Raw genomic sequence first — 21,447 nt, forward strand, 5'->3', positions numbered from 1 at the left:
CATGCCAAATCGTCAACAATCTACCAAGCAACCTACGGCTGTGCAATTAATCGTATTTTAATCGCAATTACGATTTTGGCACACAATTACGAAAACAACATCGAAAGAAACGATTATTTTGCTTTGCTAGGTTGTGACCTATATTTGATCTAATTTATTTTAGTCTAATTTATTTGTATTTATCATATTTATATATGTTTAGTAGCTTGTGGAAGTGCGCTCCAAAATATTTGTTGATCTTGTTTATTGGTATTTATTATTTTTGATATTATTTATTTAAATGTAGATATAAATGTATCATTTATTTATTTTTGTATTGGTTTTTCAGTTGAATTATACGTTCAGGGTAATCAACAGTTAAAAAGATACTGTTCAAATTATTATTTGTATTTGTTTTAAAGTTCAATAAATGGACGTTTTCAAAGTCAATGAATAATCGTATTTAATAATCGGGATATCAATTATTGACCAAAATAATCGTGATTATGATTTTTTCCATAATCGAGCAGCCCTAAAGCAGCCTCAGTTCGAATATTGAATAGTGGTACTGCCTGCATACAGTGGTTCACACTTTTAATGCATTTGTGAGTATGAGATAATTGCTAGTACTCAACTTAATGTAGCTGTTAATTGGCTGCTTAATGAGAGTGGAGATGGTTAACGAGAGTGGAGATGCTCCATAACTGGCCATAACACCACTCACGCTTTGTCTCAAATGACTCGGCCCACACTTCAAATTGCTCTTTTCCTGGCATGTGTGGTGTGTGCATCTGTTTCTGCACACTCTGCTGGTCGCTCTGTCAATTCATCTGCACAGTCTGCTATCCCTCTCCGCTCATTTTACGTGCTGTAATTGTTCAGAAATGAAATGTACACTCCACACTTGGCAGCTCTACTCTCTTGTTTGGCGAGCAGTGAATATTGACACTGCTGTCGGCTTCTCACTCACTATATTAGTCTTGGGACTCTAAATAATGTGTGAGAAAGAGAGGTCATAGTGTCTCTGGCTGCTCATACGTAAGCCTGCCACCAGTGTGGTTACACAGGAAATCAATAGGAAGCCATCTATTTCACTGTCTGCATGTCAGAGCCAAGACACTGATGCTGAGCGTAACCACACACACACACACACGCGCACACATACACAAGCTGTGAAGAGACTTGGAGAGATTGTGAATGTGTGTATCGAGTCATTCTCAAAAAGAGTATGTACACATGCTCTAACTGCAAGAAAGATTAAAAGTTGATGGAGATGTGTGTGTGTGTGTGTGCATTTGTGTGTGGTAAGCTGAGCCGGTCTCCTGTGATTATCGTGTCACCAGCAGCTCTAGAGATGAAAGCCACTAGACCAAGTCTTTGTATGTGGCTTCCCCCATTGTGCTGTAATTGTAGGTTGTAAATCTCTTTCTGGGCATTTGTGTTGGTTAGCGGCCGCTGTCACTCCTTCCTGCCCAACGCTCCTTTTGTTATTGTATATGCACGAGAACGCCCCTTGCTTTCTCTGGCTCATTGGATGGCAGCTTGCCCTGTCAGTCATGTAGGGAAAGGCGTATTGTAAAGCACTTAATCAGTTAGAATGACAGAGGGCGAGTGAAATGAGGAAGAAGGAGGGAGGGCGGCTCAGCTGAATCGTCTGGCCTGGAAGCAGCGCACTGAGATGATGGTTGCCAACTGTCCCGCCTGCCGATGTGTGGAGTGTGTCAGAGAGCAGGGGGCTGAATGTGAAGAGAGGGGGGGGGGGTGTGTGTGTGTGTGTGTGCGCGCAACTGTGTGCGTGTGTGTGTGCGCGCAACTGTGTGTGTGTGTGCAACTGTGTGTGTGTCCGCCTGCTCAGCTGTGTTGAAAGGCTGCCAGTGTCTGGTCGACTCAGTTGGGTGTTTTTTATCTGGTCTGTTGGAGCGGTGTCAACAGCCTGAGGGGATACAGCCTGGCATGGCACAGTCTGGTCTGGTCCCCCTGCAGCTCTGTAGACGAGAGCGCGGCAGCAAGTTCATCAGTGTGTGCAGCGTGGCTCTCACACAGATTGTATTCCCCCTCTGGTGCCTCACATCTTAATCTATGCTGTCATGGTTCTTGCTGAGTGTGGGCAGTGTGGGTAAACGTACTCCAAGTATGAAACCATTAACAGGGGTAGACATTAAGGGTGCCTACTAGGGCTGCACGATTTTGTGAAAAAATCTAATTGCGATTTTTCTGACAAATATTGCGATTGCGATTCGAATTGCAATATTTGTTTTTAAGCGACCAAACGGAAGTTTATTGTAAAATGCGGCCATAACTCCGGCTAGGAAGGTCGTAGCAACGTACTCCCGTCTCTAGCACCCCCGCAGCCCGAGCTTCGAGTGAAAGAACTAAATTGACATGAAACTTCCGTTGGGTTGCTTTAAAGTCAAGCTTCAGTTTAAGATTCACCCTGTGATAGATGTAAAACATGTTTTGGAGCATTACTAACCTGACTCAGATGGTTCACCAAACCATCTAGGAAAGCTCCATTGGAAGCCATTTGGAAAATGTTGTTCATTTGTGTGTATGAATTATATGTTTTTGTTTTTGTATGATTTTAGTAGAATAATACAAAAAGAAAGAAAGGGCAGGCACTTTCAAAAATACTTGGCAGGTGATTGGATCAATCTGTCTATCATGGGCCAATTCTGATTGATTAACAATGGCTGGTACACGTGGAGCACAGCACTTCTGATTGGTGTGGATGACTGACACACAAGAAGAAGAAGAAAAAAAAATGTTAAAAAAGATGGCAGGCTTTGCGATTTGATAATCGCATCATTTCAAATCGCGATTTTGATTTAAAATCCAGTAGTAGTAGTAGTAGTAGTAGCCATTAGATTTTCATTGTCACTGGCCCCACCATCCATTGTAACCACTGGCCCAAGAGCACAAGTCCAAAAAATCGACTCTAATAATTAAGAAAATGAACACATTTGTTGCAATTAGGGATGGGTATCGTTAGGATTTTATCGATACCGATGCCGGTACTGCTTATCGGTATCGGTATTTTTCGATACTCTTATCGATACTTTTCAATAATTTGGTGCTCAAAATTATAGACATGAATACAAGATGTGAAGATTAAACAGTCATTTTATTGTAATTTTCTTGCAGAAATAATTGTATAACCAGAGATGGGGTCGTTACTAAAAAAAAGTAATATATTACATATTACATATTACTTTAAAAAAAAAAAAAAGTAATCTATTACACTACTTCGTTACTCACTACATAAAGTAACTCGTTACTTTACTCGTTACTTTACTCGCAGGGCCGGCCCGCCCCTCCCTGCAGGCAGATCACGCAGACTGCTAAAGTTTCAAATGTTCTCTTTAGTTCAGTTTCCATTGTCGCATCAGACTGATCCAGATAGCTCCTGAATGTTTTCCTATCTGACCATGGCTGTCCTCTGTCTCCTGCTATCTGTATATTTTGCGCAGTCTATCTCTGCTCACGCTGTTGCGTCGGCGTGTTCTCCTGCGTGTTGGCCATGTGTTGCACTGGAACCAGACACTGCAAAGACTTCAGCCGAGCATGTACGAACTGCGCATGCGTGAGTGGCAATAACTCTCCTTACCAGCAGGCGGCGGTAGTGTGTATTCATCATTCAAAACAGGCAACAACCGGAAAACGGAGAAGAAGAACAGACTACGTGATATAAACAAACAACAAATAGCTGTGCGTTAGCTTCACCTTAGCATGTGTTCTTTGCAGGTGTTTGTTGAGGTTTGATTATGACTGATTTTTAGTAAGTAACGAAGTAACGCGTGTCGGGGCAATGTTAGTAACTGTAGTGTGATTACTGAATTATAAAAGTAGCGCGTTACACTACTCCTACCGACAAAAGTAATATTATTACAGTAACATGTTACTTTGTAACGCGTTACACCCAACTATGTGTATAACTTATACATTAGCTTCTCAGAAGCAGACAAAAATGAATAAAATAACTTAAAGGGGCCTGGCTCGCCCTATCATGCTTTTTGGGGTTTTCCCTCAGACAGAGAATGAAAAGAGGCATTTGTAAAAATAAAAAAGTAACATTTCAGGGCTCAACGCTAACTTTTAAAAGTGGTTGCCAGGCTGGCAACCAGGCATCAGCTTTTGGTTGCCAAAACTGAAAATACAGTTGCCATTTTTAGACACCTTATATTTAAAATAATTAAGATACTATACACTTATACATCAACTTAATAATAAACATGTGACACAAAAGAATGTTCAAATGCTTTACAATAAGTAATTAACACAAGTGGTAGTGAAACTTAAGTGGTAGTAAACTTGTCAACCCTCAATTGCTGGTATACTAACATTAGTGCAGCTGCTGTCATGTTCTTCACAGATCCCCCAAAAATGAATTGAACAAGTCACTAGTTTCTTGGTCATCCGTTGTCTCCCTTTCAAATGTGGGTTTTCTTGACCTTTGTGCTGACCCCCACCATAGATCCATTGTCCCTTCAGCATTGAAATCTTGATTGTGGTTCTGTCATTGGCCAGACTATTACATTTCTAATGTTAAATAAATGAAAACCATTCACAGTTAAGAATTAGATATTAATTATTAATGCTGTAAATTACCTTTTTAAATGTCTAACTATATTTAAAATGTGTTACCTTTTTATAGAAGTGATTATAATTTTATGCCAATATTTTCCTATGGTAAAGTTTCGTTTTGCACTTTCATTTTGGTAGTAATAAGATCGGGACTCTTATTTTGAAGGAACTTTTACTGGAAGTGAATGCACAACGAAGCAGAATGTACATATATATTTCGCCTCCCAAGACTTTACACATGTCCTCTTTGCTTTTCGTTCGGGTTCAGCGCTTTATCAGTTGAATCACTTTGAACATTCGTTTGAGAAGTTGACGGGTTGGCCGAACTTTTTACCCAAACAACTTAATTTGCTTCGCACATTTTTTGTAAAACAAACACACGGTGCACGCGAGTAAAAGTGCATCACTTTCTGGCTCCGTAATCACACCAAGGCACGTGCAACTTAAGTATCATGTTCCGACTGGTCACAACAATAATTAAATATCACTCTTATTACATCAAATAATTAACATTTATCTATTTTGGGGTGCACATTTTGCTGTTTGCTGTCCTTATTTCTTTATGTTAAAAACTGGTTGCCATCAAAAGCCAAGAAGTCGTTGACATTTTTTCTGAATGCATGGCAACCGTTACTGTCGAGCCCTGCATTTGTAAATCAGTTGCATCTTCATCCAGACATTTCAAACTGACAACCTAGCTTGACAAGAGATCCTTAAAACATTGTCATACAGTGACATCATGCAAAACTGTGATATGAAGAAATTGGTAAAAAGACTAAGATGGCAAAAAGATAAAGGCGAGTACGTATATTATTCTGGATTGTACTTTTAAATCATCACAAAATAAATGATGTGCTGAACTGAAACACGTCAAAATGTGTCTGAAGGTTTAAACATAGAACAAAGTATTTGAGCTTAAAATAGTCAATTCCTAGTAAACGACCAACAATTGCTGAACCATACATTGAAACGTTGACCTTTTTTAAAGAGCAACTTGCAGGTTAGAGACACCAGTGAATAAATGTGTAGGAAAATGATGAAAACACTAGATTTTTAAAGAAATATACAGAAATATACACTACAGTGACATCTGGCGTCGTTTTAGTAAGACATTTTCACTTCCGCATAAAAAAGCCTCCGCACGTGACCTCACATGGGGGAAAGCGGCCGGTCTAACGTATATGAATAAACATGGATCACAATGCTAGTTTTGACACAGAAGAGGTTAAAAATATATATTCGAATGCATAGGATTATAATTATGAGCCTGCTATGTGTCCAAGAGACCAGGAGCAGCCAAGGATTAGAAAAAATAACGGCCATCGGAGAGAAATGGAGCTGTGGTGTGAGGAGAACCAGTGGAGAACAGGGCAGCTGTCTTGGTGAGTGACCGTCGTTAGCTACAGTTAATGTTAGCTAACGTCAATCACATCACAAAATTGTAAAGTTAGCAATCATATATCAGGCTATAACTAAAGTAGTATTGATAATAGTAACGTTACTGGCAGGACTGTTGATACTGATCCATAACAGAAACTAATGCGCAAGTATCAGCCGTATCTCGCGTTACCTAATGCAACTCCACACTACGTGCTGTGTACCGGAGGGGAGACGCGAGATACGGCTGATACTTGATGATCTGGCAGAGAAAGGTTGTGGAGCCTCCGTTGATATGCCGTTGTAAATGGCTTGATGGAACGCAGGTGTGTAGTCGGGGAGAGTTCACAGCTGATTGCAGCAGGTGAGTGGAGGTTGAGCCGGGAGCCAGGAGTGACAGCCACCACGCCCACAAAAACAACACAGACAGGGGGAAACAAACAAACACAAAGGAGACGGCTGGAGCAGTACAGCCACCACAGCGTTACCTAATGCGACTCCACACTACGTCTTACGGTGCCGTGTACCGGAGGGGAGAGAGAGAGATGTAATACGGTTTCCTGATAAAGCTGTGGAGAGTATGTGCTGCAGGGAGGTGGATGCACCTCGCACAACGCACCCAGGAACGAACGCTAGCTCCGGTCCTTTTCCTGTGAGTGAAACTGGACTCGATGTCCTGACAGGCTCGAGTTTGTGCAACCTGCACAAACACAAGCTCACCATGATTAAAAATGGTGAAATGCAATGTAAAATTACCAAAAAAATACCAGCTCACTAAATCACAACCGCTCAAACCAACTACAAACTACTACCGCGGATTGGGCAGAGAACGAGTCCGAGAAAGTTGCTCCCCCATGTGACGCAATATGACGCGTTTGACGTTTAAAAAATAAAGCCGTTTTTAGTAGCAGAGCTCGAAACGGCTCCTTTTCCTTTGAATTCCTGCCCTTATGTCTTGTAAAACATATCAAATCCTGCATTAATTTAACTTTAATTGTAATTTTCAGGCAAGGTTAAGCATAAATGTAGTAAAAAAACAAAAACCCTGCAAGTTGCTCTTTAACAACATTTTAAATGCAGTTTTCCAATTCACAATGACATCTGTAAGTTTAACTGGTTTATAAAGCATTCAATGAAAGGCCAAATTATTATAGTTGTAGGAGCTCACATTAATACACTGTCAGTGTTAATAAACTAAAAAAAGACAAGGCGATGTGCCTGCAAGACTTTACTCAGGTAAACAAAACTTATTACCTGTGCGCAGCAGCTAACCTGCTTGCGAGCCTTCGCTCAGGTCACATTTACACACGGCGCGGCTGAAGCCCGCAAAAAGGGCATCTATAGTTGCCGACAGTTTAGTATTTTTAAAATACTGTTACATTTGTCCCGCAAATCGTATCGGGTTGCACTGAGGAGGACGTTGTTAGCGTGCTACTGCTAGCACTATTAGCACTAGCAGTATCGCTAGCAGCCACATTGTTTACGCTGCACCGTTTTAGATTCAATGAGTGTCTCGTTTGCAAATGTTTCATTAAGTTGCTTGTGTTACCCCCTTTACAAGCAACTAATTGAGTACATAGATTGCACCTTGCATTATCGCCACTACATTTTTTAAAGTGCACCCAGACCTTCGATCGCTTCGCTCTGTCCGCCATGCCTGCGGGAGTCTCACAACAATAATAAGGGCGCTGTTGAGAGAGATGACGAGTGGCATGTACAGTGGCCAATCGCATGACGTAACATCCATGACACTTTTCTCTGTGCGCGGCAAAACAAGCTCGCCAAAATGGCTTCACCAGTCTGGCAGTATTTGAAGGTGTCCGAAAAATAAAATAAAATAGCGGTATGTAGTAGGGATGTGCATCTCCATCACTGAGGCCGCGATGCGCATCTCGATACGATACATTAACGATACATTTGAAACACCAGGCGATGCGATGCGATACGATTCACCCTTGTTGCGATACAGTTCGATACGATTTGATTCAACATTATGCGATACGATGCAATTCAACACGATGCAAAATAATGATACAATTCAATATGGTACGACAGAGGATTTTTGTTTTATTCCTCATATGCAGCAAATCATAAATTAACAAGAAAGTGCTTTACATATTTGGTACTGCACATCCCATCATGCTGTTTCTTTTTTACCTTTAAAAGCTCTCCAGAGTAAAGTACAATTGTATAACACCTCACAGTTAAACAATTTAAGGATGCATTGTCTATGATTAACAATGTGCAAATAACAACTACCATAGAGCAATGCCCATACAGCTGCCAGCCTGATGTGCTGAACACTCATCCATAGGCTAACTCACCAGTGAGCAGAAAGCAGTGGTTTCTCTATGAACAATAAAGAATACAACTAACCTTTCACAAACAGGTATTTCATAACTGCTTACAATTGGAATCTTGGTGTTATATTTGATCAGGATTTATCCTTTAACGCCCACATAAAATCAATTTCAAGGACCGCCTACTTCCATCTACGTAACATTGCAAAAATCAGGCATATCTTGCCTCAAAACGATGCAGAGAAACTAGTCCATGCATTTGTTACTTCTAGGCTGGATTATTGTAACTCCTTATTATCAGGGAGTACCAAGAAGTCAGTCAAGTCGCTTCAGCTGATTCAAAATGCTGCAGCTCGTGTACGAACCAGAGTTAGGAAAAGGGACCACATTACTCCTGTTCTGGTTGCCTTACACTGGTCCCTATAGAACACAGGATAGAATTTAAAATGCTTCTTCTCGCCTACAAAGCCCTTAATGGGCAGGTGCCATCTTACCTTAAAGAATTCATTATACCCTACTGTCCTACTAGGGCATTGCGTTCCAAGAATGCAGGGTTGTTGGTTGTTGTTCCTGGAGCCTTTTCTTATCAAGCTCCACATTTGTGGAATCAGCTTCCAGTTTGTGTTCGGGCGGCAGACACCCTATCCGTTTTTAAGAGTGCGCTTAAGACCTTCCTTTTTGATAAAGCTTATAGTTAGGGCTGATTAGATTCAGCCCCTAGTTTTGCTGATATAGGCTTAGTTTGTCGGGGGACATCTTACTTCTTCCTTCTCTCTGTCTATACCTGTGTCCTCTCATGTTCCGATTAACCCAGCTTCCCCAAATTTCTTTCTTTTGGTGTAACTGAGACTCTCTGCCTCCGTAGTGGCGAAGCAAAGATCGTCTCTGCTGAGTGCTGACAGGATGAGAGGATATTATATGAATTAATCGTTTTTTTACCGATGCAAAGACGCTACAATCGATGCATCGCGAGTTCAACCCAAACTGTAACCGATGTGCACTCTTTATGCCGGTGCACCGATGCGAATCAGTGAATCTTAACATCCCTAGTATGTAGGCCTGTCATGATAATTAATGTTGTTGGACGATACATTTTCCTGGAAATTATTGCGATAAATGATAATATTGTCGGCGCTGTTGTAAGACCATTTTAGACCACTGACATAATGATAATATATAATAATAATTCAAGTACATCCTTTCAAACATAACTTTTTATTGAACATTCAACATTGCAAATTAAATGTGAAACAATATTCAAATATATAAATTATATAATAAATAAGACAAATTAATAAAATTATAATTTAATTAAATCACACACAACCAAAACAATAAATTAAATAGACTCAGGCTGGAAAACAGAGCTCTATCGAGCTCTATCTAGCTTTATCTATAAATAAATATGAGCACACATTGTCTCACAAGCAAAACAAGCCTCCTTAAAATAGCAGTCAAGTGTACAGTCCACTGTCCATTAGAGGTGTAACGGTTCACAAACATTTCGGTTCGGTACGTACCTCGGTTTTTAGGTCACGGTTCGGTACGTTTTCGGTACAACAGAAAAAATTATCACAAAACAAAATATTTCTTGTTTCTTTTTAATTATTATTAAACTGTGAATATTCACTCAAATAAATACAAAATATAATAAAATAATCATTAAGGTGCAGCATTCCGATGAACTGAAATAATCTGTATTTGAACTGTACTAGTACCTAAGCAGCCAGTTTGACATTAGGACTTGCTTGTCATTGTATTTTCATGTTTTTTTAAAGAAAAATGAACTTGTCCACATTGCTTGCCGAAAGGGCAGATCTGCTGGCACTAGCAATGTCTCCTGCTGTGGAGAACACCCTCTCGCTAGGGACAGAGGTAGCAGATACAGCCAGGTAGCGCTTTGCTAACATGGCAACATAAGGATGTTTGGCATTTGTAATAGCTTTGGCTCGGTCTAAACTTTCTGCGAGTGGTGGAGGCTTAAATGCTAGTGGGAGTTGGGTTTGCACTTCAGTCTTTTTTCTTTTGGTACCGGTGATATTCACGTTCGGGTGATGCCTTTTCAAGAGTGTGCAAGTTTGATGTATTGCCAGCCGCGTAACCACTTTTAGTTGAACAATGCCGACAGCTTTGGTTCGGTCCACCTGTCTTTGTCCGTCATCCTTGTACGTAACTGCGAAACCAAAATGTTCCCAAACCGGAGACTTCAATGATGCTGGAGGATTTTCGAGCTCAACTTTATCTGCGTTCGCCATTTCGACAATTCCTCAAATTACTGACTAAATTTGAACGCGTCCCTGTGACCAGCTCTCATAGTATGCCTCTCGTCCAATGAAATGACTTGCTCGCTCTATAACGCGTTGAACCCAATGTGAGCAAATTACTCTGAATGCTGCGACGCAGCACCTGAGATTACTTCCAAAAAGTTGTTCACGTTCTCAATTTTTTACGTTTAACGTTATATTCGTTCGGTACACACGTGTACCGAACCGAAGGGCCCGCACCGAATAATTTCGGTACGGGTACGTATACCGTTACACCCCTACTGTCCATACAAAGACCCAGATGCCTCAACAGGCCATATCTGTATCTGTTTTCGAGCAAGGATCACCAAGATGTTTGCATTGTCGGGCAAATGCATCTTTGATTGTAAACTGTCGGGAAGGTGGGGGCTCTCCATCTCCAGCTGCAGTGTTTGCTACCAGCTGGGAAAACGGAATGGGGTGGTTGTGTTTTAGGTGTAGTTTAAGGCTGCGTTCACACCTGCCTTGTATAGTCCGGTTGAATCGAACCCTGGTGCGTTTAGCCGCTTGGTGCGGTTCATTTGGGTCGGTGTGAACGCAGTCCGAGACCTCTGAAGTGAACTAAACAACCGGACTCTGGTCCGCTAAAATAGGTGGTCTCGGAGCGCTTGCTTGCGAACTCTGGAGCGGTTCATTGCTGGTGTGAACGCAGTCCGCACCAAAACATAGGAAGCGCAGTATTTACGTGTCACAAGAACGCGGATATCTTCAAAAATCTTTAGCGAAAGAGTCTTTCAAGACATCCGCGGTTGTTTAGTTAAAGAGTAAAGCACAATGAAGTGTTGAACAGTGACGTGTAAAGTAAAAATTCTCCGTCAGCTACATAAAAGTAAGAACACCTGTTGTCGGTGAAACACCCCTCCTCTGCAGAACGTCTCTCATGGATAAGCAGGAAAAGAACACCGACAGGCTGATCAGGAGCCCGACGTGAAGCGGAGGGATCTAGATCGGCATGAAGGTGTTCTTTTCCCCATAATGACCGCGCTGCTGCACATTATGCCGCTTATTACATGGCCACATTCTCAACAAAGTAACGACATGACTCCCAATATTAATTGAAATGCTTTTGTGGATTTAGAAAATTATTTTATTGATTTAAAAAATAGTTGTATGTATTTAAATGTACATGCATCCGCTAAGAAAAATAGTCCGTTGTTACTGTTTGAACTAACGTAGCAACGGCAGGAACTGCTTCGATAGCGTTTTTGAGGAGCTTTTTGATTACAGATTTGAAAATCGTTGCTTGCTTTAAAAGTAGCACAATTCATTATGTCAAACCTTGGGAAGTATCTAGATATCCCTGCCCTGATGCCAAAGTAACTGGCAACTGAATATGTGTCGCCGTCTGACCTATGTCTGGACCGCTGCGTAAAAAGGAGGGTTTCTGCCCGTTATTTCTCCGCTGTTTTCTTGTCAGTTAGTTTCAGCCAAACTGTATACAGTTAAATCGAACGGACCGATGCTCCATGGCGGAGGCTCCGCTAGAAATTGCCGGGATTTGCGTTTGTACCCCCTTAATGTCTGACCAATGGTTGAACAGCATTTCCGTGCACATGACTTGTGTTTAAAGTTTATAGTCCCTTTGAGTTTTTGCCAGTGTGAACGCAAACCGAACCTTCTGAAAAATGAAACAATGTAACAGACTGTGGTCTGGTGCGCACCAGAGAGCGGACTATTAGGTGTGAACACACCCTAAGATTTGTGGTATTGCCTGCTTTTGTCGCTACCTTTTTTAAACAAATGCGACATACCGGCTCATTCAAATCCGTAGGTTGGCCTCGTTCATTTGGCTTGAATCCAAAATACTGCCACACCGGAGATGTGTAGTTAGGTTTTGTAACCAATTCCATTTCACTTTAAATTACGTGCGAGTAAGTCACACGTTGTCTCGCGCTTGTCAATATATATTTAATTTGGATGCTACACACTGCTGCACGTGCACGCGGAGTGTCTGACTCCAGCCCCGACCCTCACAGCGCGCGTGGCCGACAGCCACAGCGCTTCTGGCTAAAATGCTGGTCACATCCTTATGTAAAGGGCAATTTATCGAGCTCAGAAAAGTTATCGAGTCGATTTTTATTTATCGTATGATAAGTCAATTTATCGATTATCGCGACAGGCCTAGCGGAATCCAACGTGTGTGAAGCAGAAATCCTGCAGCTCCACCCGCTGTGACGGACCGGTGAGCGGAGCAAAACACAGACTAAGAGTTAGACCTAGTTAATAATAATAATAATAATTTCAATTTATATAGCGCCTTTCACGAAACCCAAGGACGCTTTACAATGGGAAGTAACAAAACAAAAGGTAATAATAAACATACAGAGCAATAGCAGGAAATAAGTGACTGTAAATTAGTTGAGGCCAAAGGCCTGAGTGAACAGATGGTGTTTGAGGTGTTTTTTGAAGGTGTCCAGAGTGTCTGCATTCCTGATTGCAGAGGGCAGAGAATTCCAGAGGGTGGGGGCTGCGACACTGAAGGCTCTGTTGCCAAATGTTTTCAGCTTGGAGCGCTGGATGGAGAGCAGCCCTTTGTCAGAGGAGCGCAGGTGACGAGAGGGGGTGTAGGGCTGAAGGAGGTCAGAGATGTATGGAGGGGCTAGGGAGTGGAGAGATTTGTAGGTTAGCAGGAGGAGTTTGTACTGGATGCGTGACTTGACCGGGAGCCAGTGAAGGTGGATGAGGGTAGGGGTGATGTGTTGCCAGGGCTTAGTGTGGGTGAGGAGCCTGGCTGCAGAGTTCTGGACGTACTGGAGCCTGTCCAGGGCTTTGCTGGTGACCCCGAACAGAACTCCATTGCAGTAGTCCAGGCGAGAGGAGATGAAGGTATGAATTAATGTTTCTGCAACGGGGTCGGGGAGAGAGGGCCGGAGTCTGGAGATGTTTCGTAGGTGAAAGAAAGCAGTTTTGACAGTAGACCTGATGTGGGAGTTGAAGGTGAGGCTAGAGTCCAGAGTGACGCCCAGGCTGCGAACCTCAGGGGAAGGGTGGATGGAGCTGCCATCGATGGTGAGGAGCAGATCTCCAACCTTCCGGAGCAGTGTTTTTGGGGCCACAACCATGAGCTCTGTTTTGTTATTGTTGAGTTTAAGTAGATTTTTTGACATCCAGGCTTGGATGTCGCTGAGGAAGTTGACAAGTGACAGTGGGGGTAGCTGGGATGATGGATTGGTACTGATGTAGAGTTGGGTGTCGTCGGCATAGGAGTGAAAGTTGAGACCATGTCGGCGGATGATTTCACCGAGGGGGAGCATGTAGATGTTGAATAGAAGGGGGCCGAGCACTGAACCTTGCGGCACACCTTGGTTCACAGGGGCTGGGGGAGAGCTGGATTTTCCGATGGTCACAAACTGTTGCCTGTTGGAGAGGTAGGAATGGAACCAGGAGAGGGCTGTACCAGAGAGGCCAAGGTAGACGGATAGGCGGTTGAGTAGGATAGTGTGGGAGACTGTGTCGAATGCGGCGGAGATGTCCAGGAGGATGAGGATGCTGACGAGGCCTGAATCGGCGGCTATGAGGAGGTCATTGGTTATTTTAATAATATTAATATAATAATAGTTGGTTGTTGTTTGTGGAAGCGCCAGTGAATGAGCCCCATTAACTGAGTTTTAAACATCACTTTAAATGGAAGATCCCCATAGGCCCCGCCCACTCGATCGGATCGGCGAGCAGTATCGGCCGATACTGATTCCGGCGATCGGCCCCAAAATGGGCGTTCGGAGCATCCCTAATTGTGGTCATTGTTGAAAGAAAAAAGGGATGGTGACATTTCTGCTATCAGTATTATTATATTATAATACACTTTCTGCCTTCCTGTCATTATCAGGAGTTAGAATAGAATAGAATTCCTTTATTGTCATCGCACCAGGTACAACGAAATTTAAAAAAGCAATCCTCACAGTGCATTTCCACATAAAACGAATAAATATATATCTATATAAACATATACACATTAAACATGCTCACACATCCATACCAACATGCATACATGCCCGCACATTATTTAAATACAGTTTACAATATAAAAAAACTAGGGCTGTCAAGTTAACGCGTTAACGCAAAAAAAAATTAACGCCACTAATTATTTTAACGCGATTAACGCATGTGTATTTTTGTCCTCGGCCGCCCCGTAGTTTCAGAGCGCATCGAGTTTAAAATACCATCTACAAGCTGATGCTGACAGCCCCGCTCCTGCCGCCCGCTTGTGGCAGACCACACTTCCACGCTCACCGGCAGGCCATCGGGAGGACCGGGAGGGTGTGTGTATGTGTGGCCCGAGTGAGCGAGAGAGAGACCTTACGTGCATTGTTGTTGTTAGCATCTGGTGCTAGCTAGCTGCGCTAACGGATATAAGGAGCTGTTTAAATGAAAACAGAGGAGCGCTCTATCCACACAACTGCGCCGAGCGCTTGACTTTATGCAGGCAGCCAGACAGTGGGACATTGTACGAAAAGTCAGCACACTCATGATTGTAGCAACATGATTGCAGCTTCCAGGCAGCTCCCGTTCGAGCATATGCCTTGAGTTGCACATAGCTCCAACGATCCATCACACACACACACACACACACACACACACACACACACACACACACACACACACACCATTTGTATTGTATTATTGTATGAGAGGTTCCAGGTTGAATTGAGGCGAATATTTGTAATGTTCAGAGGTTGTTGTGTTTAATATTCATGAGAATATTTGTCATTGTTCAAATGATAATAAACATTAGCATAAAGCATATTTGTCCACTCATATGTTGATAAGAGTATTAAAAACTTGAAAAATATTCCTCTAATGTACATTTAGAACAGATCAAAAATGTGCGATTAATCGCGATTAACTATGGACAATCATGTGATTAAATATTTTAATCGACTGACAGCCCTAAAAAAAACACAGGGATGATATTTTGCATCTCTGATGTCGATCAGTTAATAAGTTAATACAACTATTAAAAAGTAGTACAGTTGGAAGTTGTAACTGTTCAGTTCAGCGTTTGACGGTGTTCAGTTCTCGTATGGCTCTGGGGTAAAAACTGTTTTTCAGTCGGTTTGTTCTTGATTTAATTGACCTGTAGCGTCTACCGGAGGGCAGAAGAGCAAACAGGAAGTGTCCAGGGTGTGAAGCGTCTGCAATTATTTTGCCTGCTCTGTTGAGGCAACGTTGGCTGAAGAGTTCCTCCAGAGAAGGCAGTGAGCAGCCGATGACCTTCTGGGCTGTGTTGATGACCCTCTGAAGGGCTTTCCTGTCATTTTCTGAGCAGCTGGCACACCACGTGGTTAGGCAATATGCCAGCACACTCTCTATGGAGCAGCGGTAGAAAGACACCAGAAGCTTCTCCTCCAGGTTGTTTTTCCTGAGGATCCTCAGGAAGTGGAGTCGCTGCTGGGCCTTTTTCACAGATGTTGTGGTGTTGATAGACCAGGATAGATCTTCAGCAATGTGTGTGCCGAGGACCCTGAAGGCGGGAACCCTTTCCACACAGTTGCCGTTGATGTACAGTGGATCTGGTGTTGTGCTGTTTTTCCTGAAGTCTATAATGAGTTATTTTGTTTTTATGGAGTTCAGAACAAGGTTATTATCTGAACACCACACTGCCAGTCTCTGGATTTCATCCCTGTAGGCTGACTCATCTCCTCTTGTGATCAGTCCAACCACGGTTGTGTCGTCCGCAAACTTGACGATGGTGTTGGTGGGGTGAGTCGGGGCACAGTCATAGGTGTACAGGGAGTAGAGCATGGGGCTCAGCACACAGCCTTGTGGTGAACCGGTGCTGAGTGTGAGGGTGGAGGAGAGGTGAGGGCCTATTCTCACTGTCTGGGGGCGGTTAGTTAGGAAGTCCTTAATCCATTGGCAGATGTTTGGGGAAAATCCTAGGTCAGATGGCTTGGAAACCAATCTTCCCGGGATGACCGTATTAAAGGCAGAATTGTAATCAACAAAGAGCATCCTCACATAGCTCCCCTGGTGTTCAAGGTGGGACAGTGCACTGTGAAGAACAGTGGCGATGGCATCCTCTGTAGACCTATTTGCTCTATACGCAAACTGATTTGGGTCGAAGGTGGGTGGGAGAATGGTTTTGATGTGCTGCAGGACCAGCCTCTCCAAACACTTCATGATGAGCGGTCTGAGTGCTACCGGACGGTAGTCGTTGAGGCTGGAGATTAGTGCTGCACGATTCTTGCTCAAATGTGAATCACGATTTTCCTCCATAAGAATTGAGATCACGATTCTCACACGATTCTCATCGTTTCAATGAAAATATTTATTGCACTCTTACTTTTAGACGTCACGTGAGTACAATGAATTTAAACAAACAACATTTGTCTCTCTTGTAACAAAAACATAACTTTGTCTTTAGTCTGTAGTTGCTGAATACTGAACAAACATTACTACATTCAAAATGTGGAACCTGGAGCCAACTATTGTGGCTTTAAACAGACACCATCAACATCAAAGTGCTGGACTTAAATCCAAGTCTCAGTTTCTTGTAGCAAAAACATAGAGTAACTAAAATGAATTTGACAGCCAACTACTGTGGCTTTAAACAAAGTGCTTGACTTAAACTCAAGTCTCTCTGGTAACAAAACATACAGTAACTAAAATAAAGATATTGCTGCTGCCTGAGTGCTGAACATAAAAAATAGAATTGTTGCAGCTTTATAATAACAAAATGTAAACTTTGCAGTAGCACCTGTCCACAGTGACAGGACACCCAACTACTGTACAACAACACCAACCTGTTTGTTACAGGGAGGAATGCACTTCAGTTACTCAGAATACCTCACCACAGTGCTGAATATAAAAACAAAACAGTCACAGCTTTAGAATAATAATATTAAAAAAAAGCCTAGCCGGCTAGCACCCAGTTCAACTACTGCACTTAAAGGTTCTTGTACTGAAAAAAACATAAACAAAGTGCTAGACTCCTCTGAGCAGTAATGTCACTGAATCAAAAGGATTAACTTAAATACTGCAGCCAGTACTGAATATAAAAATGGAACAGAACATAAAGTTACAGCTTCAGAATAAATGTAAATAAAGCCTAGCTGCCTAGCTACTAGCACAGTCCATCTACTTTTTTCAGCACAAGCACAACTTCCCTCTCACTCTCGCCAGAGTCTCCACCGGGATTTTCATCGGTGTTGTTGTCATTGTCCTCGACCTCCTCGTCACTCATTTCTGTGTCACTCATTTCTGTTTTTCCTGTACTACTAGTCGCTCTCGTCACTCTTTGCTAATCAGTGCTAATGCTAACGTTTCTGTAAACATACTGCCGGCTCCTGCCCTCACGTGCTGCAGTCAGTGAGTGTTGCCAGGTATACTTAATATAAACCACATTGGGCTTATCTTTCTGTAAAGTTGCTTGGTAGTAAGTAATAATGGTTGTTGCGGTTGTGAGCTTGTACTGTAGATAGGTTATTTTCAAATAGCCGACCCGACATATATAGGTTTAAAGTGCTCATGTTATTTTGCGCTTGTTTTCATAGACCTGGTTGCTTATTCCTTCCGCAAAAACTGTCAACACTAGTGGCTGCAGCGTTAACACTGCATGAGAGGAACAGAACACTACCATTTGGATGCGATCATGGTACTTTAATGTTAAATGTATAGAGTATATTTGCTTTACATCGTTTAAGTATGATTGACATTGCAAGTTGGTATTATTCAGAAGCAAAATAATAAAAAAATCCACAAAAAAAAATCTGCTTGACGTCATAGGATCGCCGTAATTTAGAAATGAGATCGCATCGGTGTCTGAATCGAGATCACGATCTTTTTTCGATTAATCGTGCAGCACTACTGGAGATGATGGTTTTTTTTCGGCAGAGGGATGATTGTGGCAGATTTCAGGCACGAAGGGATGATGGATTTGGAGAGTGACAGGTTGAAGATCTTTGTGAAGACCTCCGTAAATTGGTCTGCACACTCCTTCAACACCCTTCCCGTCACGCCATCAGGGCCTGCAGCTTTCCTCGGGTTCACCGCTCTGAGCACACACCTCACATCATGCTCCTGCACAGTGAGGGTGTGACTGTTGGATGCTGGTGAGGTTGTTGTGGCCGTCTCTACTGCATTGACCTCAAAACGAGCAAAGAAACAATTAAGTTCCTCTGCCAGTGAGGCATCCCCGTCAACCATTGTGCTGTTATTGTTCTTGTAGTTGGTGATGTGCTGTATACCTTGCCACACCCGCCGTGGATCGTTGTTGGTGAAGTGGTCCTAAATCTTCCTCTTGTAAGCTACTTTGGCATCCCTGATGCCTCTCTTCAGGTTGGCTCTAGCTGCACTGTATTGAGCACTATCACCAGACCTGAAGGCGATGTTTCGGCCCTTGAGGAGAGCGCTGACCTCCTTCGTCATCCAGGGCTTCTGGTTGGGGTATATCTGAATACGTTTTTCAACAGTCACATTATTCACACAGTTCTGTATATAGCAGAGTACAGTTGATGCGTACTCCTCCAAGTCCTGAACCTCAAAAATATCCCAGTTAGTCCTTTCGAAGCAATCCTGTAGCTGCGAGGAAGCTCCTTCAGGCCATGTTTTAACAGTCTTTGTGGTGGGTTGAGTTTTCATCCTGACAGGGGTGTATGCTGGGGTTAAAAGGATGGACAGGTGATCTGACTGCCCTAGATGTGGTAGTGGTACAGACTTAAATCCCTTCTTAATGTTTGAATAGGCCTTATCCAGTGTGTTTTTACCCCTGGTAGCACATTTTATGTGTTGTGTGTTGTACAAACTTTGGGAGAACTGTCTTTAAGTCTGCATGGTTGAAATCACCAGCTATGATATGGGCGGCTTCGGGATATGTGCTTTGTTGTGAATTGATAGCACTGTGCAGGTAGCCTAGCGCTATTTTAGCATTAGCATCTGGTGGTATGTAGACAGCTGTTACTATGACAACGGTAAACTCACGAGGGAGGTAAAAAGGCCTGCATTTCACCGTCAAGTACTCCAGGTCTGAAGAGCAATGACTGTCCATGATTATGGCATCCTTGCACCAGTTGTTATTTACGTAAATGCATAACCCCCCTCCCCTGCTTTTACCAGAGTCGATGTTTCTGTCCCAGCGGTACGCCCCGCTAGCTCAATGGCTCCGTCTGGGATAAGTGGGTGTAGCCATGTCTCCGTTATGATCAGGATGCAACAGTCTTGTACGTATTTATTTTCAGACATCTGTAGGTTTAGTTCATCCATTTTGTTGAGGATGGATCTGGCGTTTGTGAGAAAGATGCTGGGTAGCGGTGGTTTGTGAGGTTGTCTCCTTAGCTTAGCCAGTTGACCGGACCGGCATCCCCGCTTCTGCTTCCTGCTCCTCCTCCACCTCCGATGCCTGGTGGAGCCGACAACAATCCACGGAGAGCCCGGTGTCCTGGCTATCTCTTCCGGTATATTGTGGGAGTGCGAAAATGCACTTGTTATTGCCACATTGCACTGTAATCCTATCGTAAGTAGGTCCCTGCGGCTGTACATAGGATTCACACTGCTCACCGTAACATTGGCTAGTAGACATACGGACGAAAACACACATAGAAAGCACAGAAAGGAAGAGCTACGAGCCGCTGCGACTGTGCGCGCCGCCATCACTTGCAGAAATGTAATGGCTATGTTATAGATTAGATTAGAACCTTCATTATCCTAAACTTCTGGGGCATTTCCCTATAGCGAATATACCTTTTATATTTTCTACTCTTCACTTACTTGTCACTAGGTCGGCATTGATGTAGAGAGCCAACAAAAGACCTTGTTTATATTGGCATCATATTGAAGCCAACTCCATCGATCAAGCCAGTGTGGCTGAAACGTTCTCTCCCTCTTCTTCTCCTACTCCCTGTCACTCTCCTTTAACTGAAGGTTTCCACCTGAGCCACTGGGTTATTAAAACTGTAAAAAGTAGCCAACCAAATTGTGGGTGAATATTTTTTCATATGGCAAATTGATGGAAAAATAAAACTGCAATGTTTTTCCCAATATACTACAGCCCTAATTTGCACATTAGCAGTAGTGTAGCAAAGATGGAAGGGATAGCAGTACTCGGTTTTGTTTTTTTAAATGACAGGTGCAATAACAATATTTTAACAATGTCCAATACACAACGTTTATTAATAACAGTTGAATTTGAAGTTCCTGGGTTATGATTTTCCTTCAGTGACAACAGAAGTTGTTGAATGATTTAAATCATCTTTGATGGTGTAAATGTGTTCATGGTAATTGCTAGTTTAAAGACTATAATTGGTTCGCCAATTTGCTCTCAGATTATTTTTGAAAGGTTGGACAATTCAACAACTTAAAAAACCTGTTTCTTTTTGGTCTTTTACCGCAAAGGTACCTGCTCTATCAATGACTCCTGTGTTCTGTCATTTAAATCTTTAGATATGATTTTGGTTTCTTGATGTCTCCCAGTTTTAAATTTCTCGGACAGAATACTATCCAGGAGACCGTCTTCGTAGATGTAGTCCTTATTTCAATACCGTCAATCCAATTTCAAAGCTAAAGGAATCGGGCTCACTGAGGCACACGGCATGCTACACAACAAAAGAACCGTAGACTTTTAGAGCTTTTATTACATAAAGTACATCAGAAAGTCTCCTTCTTATCTAACTTGTAAACATGAACATGCATCGTGTTCTGCACCCTGGCTTGTTGAATGATCGACTACTGACAAGTTTGTTTACTTCATATCCCCCCTTCGCACCGGAGTTCTCGCATCCTGCCGGCTGCTGTCAATCAGACACAAACAGTGACACACACCTGTAGACGAAAAAGCGTATTTCGAAAAAGCACACACACAACGTGGTGCAATATACTGACAGAAATGTTGCTTTGCTGACACAAGGTAGATAAACTGCAGTGATGCGGTTGAGACCTGCTGGGAGAGGACTGCATGTGTCCACAACAATGCA

At 42.6% G+C, this 21,447-nt stretch overlaps 1 protein-coding gene across 3 annotated transcripts in view; it reads left to right on the forward strand.

The window, feature by feature from the left end:
- The window catches only part of crebbpa (CREB binding protein a), a 100,142-nt gene that overhangs the window by 44,207 nt on the left and 34,488 nt on the right, over window positions 1-21,447 (forward strand). The window lies entirely within an intron of this gene.

This window comes from Pseudochaenichthys georgianus, chromosome 1 (assembly GCF_902827115.2).
Source record: "Pseudochaenichthys georgianus chromosome 1, fPseGeo1.2, whole genome shotgun sequence".
Taxonomy (NCBI): domain Eukaryota; kingdom Metazoa; phylum Chordata; class Actinopteri; order Perciformes; family Channichthyidae; genus Pseudochaenichthys; species Pseudochaenichthys georgianus.